This window comes from Staurois parvus, unplaced genomic scaffold, assembly GCF_062004578.1.
Source record: "Staurois parvus isolate SC_StPar_1 unplaced genomic scaffold, SC_StPar_1.0 ptg000394l, whole genome shotgun sequence".
Lineage (NCBI taxonomy): Eukaryota > Metazoa > Chordata > Amphibia > Anura > Ranidae > Staurois > Staurois parvus.
This window is the reverse complement of record NW_028318190.1, coordinates 7,696,631-7,703,043: the sequence shown is the minus strand read 5'-3', so window position 1 is coordinate 7,703,043 and position 6,413 is coordinate 7,696,631.

The following is a 6,413-nucleotide window of genomic DNA, read 5'->3' as shown; positions in this document are numbered from 1 at the left end:
GCAAGAAGTCCAAAATATTGTTTTTTTTCTTGAAATTGTCGGTCTTTTTGTTTTATAGCGCAAAAAATAAAAAACACACAGGCGATCAAATACCATCAAAAGAAAGCTCAATTCGTGGGGAAGAAAGGACTTAAATTTCATTTGGGTGCAGCATTACCTAACCGCGCAATTGTGAATCAAAGTAATGCAGCACCATAACACAAACTGCTTCTGTAACCATTTCCTGACTGCCCTACAGCAAAAATACTGCTACAGGGTGGCACGGGTACGCAAAATCACATATATACGTGATTCGCGCTCCCGTGGTTTTCATGCCCCTCCCAGATAGCGTCAGATTGCCCGTCAATACACCAGTAATCACATTTAACCCCTTGATTGCCAGGAACATGCTCATACACAATAAATCTCCATTGCTATTATAGTGTCTGAACGGATCAATATCTTTGATTAGATCAGCACTATACCAGCGTTCATATTAGTATAGCATCCCCAAAAATGCAGCATTAGCGGGATCAGCCCCGGCACCTGACAGAACCTGCGTTTAGCCCCTACGCTTACCCCCCCTTCTCCCCCAGCAACTGCAGTGTCAGTAGGTTACTGTCACTTGATACATTGCACAAAAAACTGCAGTGTTGGCAGAATCAGGCCTGATTGCCAGTACTAGTGCCACGCTACCTTTTGGTGAACTGGCGAGCACCGGTGGCCTAGTACATCCTGGTCTTTTACATACTGTACCAGCACTGCAGTATCACTTGGCGACATGGCGAATCCCATAAGTACAGTACAAGCTGGTGCGGTGGCGAGCACAAGTATTGTCCCACAACCACCAAGAATTTGCACACAGGCCTGTAGAGCCCCTAGTATCCTTCCGGATGTGCTTGCAAATCCCAATTGGCAGCCCACAAATGCTGAAGTACTCGTATTTCCCCCATTCACTGCCCAACTCGGAATTCAGGTGGAAACAGCAAATGTAACTACTCCCCTTGATTTTTGGAGCTGTTTTTCACAGAAGATCTGTATGCATTGATTGTTGATCAAAGCAATTTTTATGCCCAACAATCACCAACAACCAAGATTCAAACCTTTCCAGACCATTCGCATGGAAACCCATTACGGTTTCCGAAGTTACATTTTTATTGGACCTAACCCTCAACATGGGCATTACTAAAAAAAATGAATTGCAGTTGTATTGGTCCACAGACCAGATTCATCATATGCCCGTGTTCTCTGCTGCCATGGCCAGGAATAGATATAAGAGTATAATGTGTTTTATGCATTTCAACGACAATACACTCTCTCATCCTTGGGGTGACCCTGAATTTGACTGGCACTACAAAATTCGGCCCCTCCTAATTCACCTTAAGCAAAAATTTGCAGATGTCTATACTCCCCAGCAAAAAATCTGCGTTGATGAGTCCCTCATTAATTTTTCTGTCCGCCTTCTATTCAAACAATTTCTCCCCAGCAAGCGTGCCAGATATGGGGTCAAGATGTAGAAGACCTGTGAGAAGGCAACAGGCTATACATATAAGTTTCAGATTTACGAGGGAAAAGATAGTCACATGGAGCCCCCTGGATGCCCAGACTACATGGGGAGCAGTGGCAACATAGTTTGGGACTTGGTGTCATCCATTTTCCATATGGGGTACCACTTATACGTGGACAATTTTTCTTCATCCGTGCCACTATTTAGACATTTGTACAATATTGGAACTGGGGCAAGTGGCAAAGTGTGACCTAATGTGTGACCACCATTAGAAGTGGGTGGATGTAGGGCGGTATATTCTAATGGTGGGCATGCCACACACTTTTTCTGGCCGAGATTTCTTCTCTTTTTTTAATTCAGCCCACAGGCTGCATACAGAAAAAAAAAAAAAAAGAACATAGCATATATACCCAACAAGGACCTGCGACGAACTGGTACATCACATGGACTTTGAATGGTTATACCAGGATGATGCCTACAGCTGCAGGCATCATCCTGGTATCATTTTTTTCAGCCGGCGATTGGCTTTCATGTAAAAGCAATCCTAGTGTCTAATTAGCTGCAGGATTGCTTTAACAAGCAGTGGGAGATGATGACCCCTCCCTCGCTGCCTTCCACGGCCTTCTTGGGCAGTCCTGTGCCATCGGGGGAACCGCAGAATGCAGCCGGTGTTTCTGCCAGCTGACCATAGAGCTGATTGGAGACCAGAATGGTGCCAATTATCTCTATAGCCTAGAGTTTTGCAGGATATAAACAGCACCATTTGTAAATTGAGAAAGCATCTAATCACACCGATCCTGGTTTGATTAGATAATGTAAGGGCAGAGGAGATATCTAGAGTCTGATAGAATCCAGATTTCTCAAAAAAGAATATATGACAATGCCCATTGAAGTTTTAGGGGATATTTGCATTCCCTGTGATAGCAATAAAAGTGATCAAAAAAAAATTAAAGGGACAGTGTAAAAATAATTAAAAAAAATCAAAACAACTTAAAAAAAAAAAAATAATAACCCTCGCCCCCCCCCCCCCCCCCCGCACGTGCACACCTGTGTGCACGAGCGTTGACCCTGTGCCGATATGTAAACAGCGGTTGCACCATGCATGTGAGGTATCGCCGTGAACGTCAGATCAAGTGCAGTAATTCTAACACTAGACCTCCTCTGTAAATCTAAAATGGTAGCTTGTAAAGGCTTTTAAAATGTTGCCTATGGATGTTAAAAATATATGCAGTTTGTTGCCATTGCAAGGGGCATGCGCAGTTTTAAAGCATGTCATGTTTGGTATCTATTTACTCGGCATACCGTCATCTTTTATATTTTACCAAATAATTGGCCAATATATTGTGTTTTTGTGCATTAAAAGTAAAAAAGTGTATTTTTTTAAAAAAAAAATTGCATTTGAAAAATCGCTGCGCGAATACTATGTGACATAAAATATTGCAGCACCCACCATTTTATTCACTAGGGTGTTTGCTTTAAAAAAATATAAAATGTTTGGGGTTTAAATTAACTTTCACACAAAGCAATCAATATACACTTATTGGGATATTTTTTAGCAAAAACATGTAGCAGAATACATTTTGGCCTAAATTTATAACTAACTTTGAGATTACTGTATATTTTTTATAGCTGAAATAAAAAATATTGTTTTTCTTCAAACTTTTCGGTCTTTTTTTGTTTATATCACGAAAAATAAATAGTGCACAGGTGATCAAATACCACCGAAAGAAAGCTCTATTTGTGTGAAAAAAGGACGTCAATTTTGCTTGGGTGCAGCATTGCATGACCGCGCAATTATCAGTTGAATTAGTGCAGCGCCGAGTAGCAAAAAGAGGCCTGGTCATTAAGGAGGGTAAATACTCTGGAAGGCAAGTGGTTAATGTTTTTACATTTATGTTTACAAACATTTAATACAGGGCATTCCTAAAAAGAGAGTACAGTGAAAGCTGTTTAGTTTCTGGCTGTCTCTCTTTAATTGAACCTTCATATTCTGGTCTAAACATTGTAGGCAGGGAAGGGTGGGGGGAGGTGGATAGAATGAAGTCTTATTCATCTGTGTTTGCAAACTTAAAACAACTTAAAAATAGTAAAATTATTTTTTATGTATTTCTTTTTTTGTTGTGAACAAAATAAAGAAAGAAAGACATGTTATGTAAAACAATACACAGTCTACTTAAGACTTACTTATTTGCATTTTGCATGTCGCTCTTTTGTAACGTGACTTTGATTCTGTATGTAACACCCTGCTATTATTCAGACTGCAGGATGGTAAAAGAGACACAAGGTGGCAGTGTCCTGCAACTCAGTGGCACACACTCTGATGAAAACTCTATGGGTTTCGTAGGCTGAACCACAGGACATTGCAGGAAAGCAGCAACTTAAAAGACTACAGTTCCCAGAGGAGCTGGCGTGTGGGCAGAGGGATATATAGGTAGAAGAGTGAGCAGGAAGGAAGGAAGGTGTGAAGAGCAGGCTGTGCGGAACACCTGAGGACCCAAGCAGGCCGCAGAGCAAGAGAACGGAGAAAAAGGGAGGAACAGCTGACCGCTGACATTGCCAAAGAGTCTGGGGAACAACCCTGTTGGCCGGTGACCTGGAGTGTTGCTGTCATGAATGAACTCTGCAGGAGAAACCGCAGGACTGTTGGGGGCCCCCATCTACAGAGAGACCACTAATGATCTGGATGATGATACCGATTGGGTGAGAGAGTCCCATTCTCCAGCCAATTAAGTTGTCATTGGCATTCTCTTGAATCAGCCATTCTCTATCTAGTTACTGACATTGTTCACAAGTTACACATGTTGAGGCCTAGTTCACCCAGCCTATTATCAAACATATCTTCAGCAAAATCCAGTCATCAGAGCCTACTGCAGTGTCTGCCCTCTGGGGGCCAAGCCACACTACTGTTTCTCCGGCACTTGGCCCACATTCATCAAGGGACACTTTCTATTGTTGCAATTTGCTACGGTGCCCTAGAGAGGGATCATCCTTTACCAACAAGTGCTTCTGCCCACTCCTCAAACCTCCTGTTTAAAATCTTCAACTCAGCTTGTGTATTAACCTCCCTGGCGGTATGATTATTTCAGATTTTTGGTGCTGAAAGCGGTACCATTTTTTTGCATGGAAATATGTATTTTTTTAATTGTAGGCCTGTAATATTTAGGAATAACTCACTGAAATCTGTCCGAACAAGAGTCTAGTAAACATCCCGGGTATGATAAAATTTGAAACACAAAATCATAAATTATAATTTAATAAATAATCATAAAAATAATATAAAAATAATAAAAAATTTAATTCAATAATATAATCAAACCAAAAACACTGAAATTTGAAATATAGCGCCAAGTTCGCACATCGCTGAGCTCAGTCGCAAAATCGTTTTCAGTGTCTGATGACGAATTTCCCCACGAATCATTATCACTCAATTCTGCAAGTGGTTCTGATTTACTATCGCTGTTCTCTAGCTGATCTAAACCGCTTTTGACCTAAAGGGACACTTTTTGGATGCATGGACGTTTCTCAGTTTCCAGGCAGAAAGAACAGACAAAATGCAGGCAGGGCACAGGACAAAGCACTAGGGACAAAATGTATGTGAAATTGGTTGAGACAGCAATGTTTTACTATGTAAAAAAAAAAAAAGACATTTTTTAAAATTTTTCAATTTCCCGCCGCCGGCGCCCGTACGTCCCGACGTCACAGGGACAGGACACAGAAGCCGGATACCGGCATTAGCCGGAGGAGATGGCCGGGGACGCTGCAGGGGAAACATCACAGGAGCGCAGGGTAAGGTAAGTGAAGAACACATGCCGGAGCAGTGCCGCATGGTATTCCCGAGTGTAGCTTGGGGTTACCACTTTTGGTACTGAAATGTTACCCCGAGCTACACTCGGGAATACCGCTAAGGAGGTTAAAGGGGTACTGTCCAAGTTGAATATTACTTAAAGGGGCAGTACCCGTTCTTGCATTAATCTTTTAACCTTCCTGGCGGTAATCCCGAGTGTAGCTCGGGGTTAATTTCAGTACCAGAAGCGGTAACCCCGAGCTACACTCGGGATTACACTGCAGCGATCCCTCGAGCCTTACCTTGTTCCACGATCCCGAGAGGTCCTCCCGCTGTGTCCTCTGGCCATGTCTGCCGGCCAATGCCGGCATCCGTCTTCCGTGTTCCATTCCCTGCAAGCGTCGGGACGTAGGGGGGTGGAACCGGCAGGAGATTCAAAAAAGTAAAAATTTTTACATACATACAATACACTGTAATCTGTTAGTATTACATTATTGCATCCCTAGTGCTTTGTCCTGTGCCCTGCCTGCACTTTTCCGTTCTTTCTGCCTGGAAACTTGAGAAATGTCCATGGCATCCAAAAAGTGTCCCTTTAGGTCAAAAGCCGTTTTACACCAGCTAGAGAACATCGATAGTGAACTAGAATCACTTGCAGAATTGAACGATTGTGATTCGTGGGGAAATTCGTCATCAGAAAACGATTCTGCCACTTTGGTCAATGATATGCAAACTTGGTGCTCTCTTTTTCAAATTTCAGTGTTTTTGGTTTGATTACATTATTAAATTACATTTATTATTATTATATTATTATTATTTATAATTATTATATTATAATTTATGATTTCGTGTTTCAAACGTTATCATACCCGGGATGTTTACTAGCCTCCTGTTTGGACATATTTAAGTGAGTTATTCCTAAGAATTACAGGCTACAATATAAAACAACAAATTTCCATGCAAAACAATGTACTGCTTTGACATTCAAAAATATTGATTAGGTAGACCGCCAGGGAGGTTAAGGAACTTGCCTTCCTTTCTCGTTACCCCTTTCATATCCTCTGCAGCCTTTTCAAATAAGGAAATAACTGTATTATTTTTGCTTTGATCAAAATTCGCCTTGTGTTTTGTTTCAAGTGTATCTAA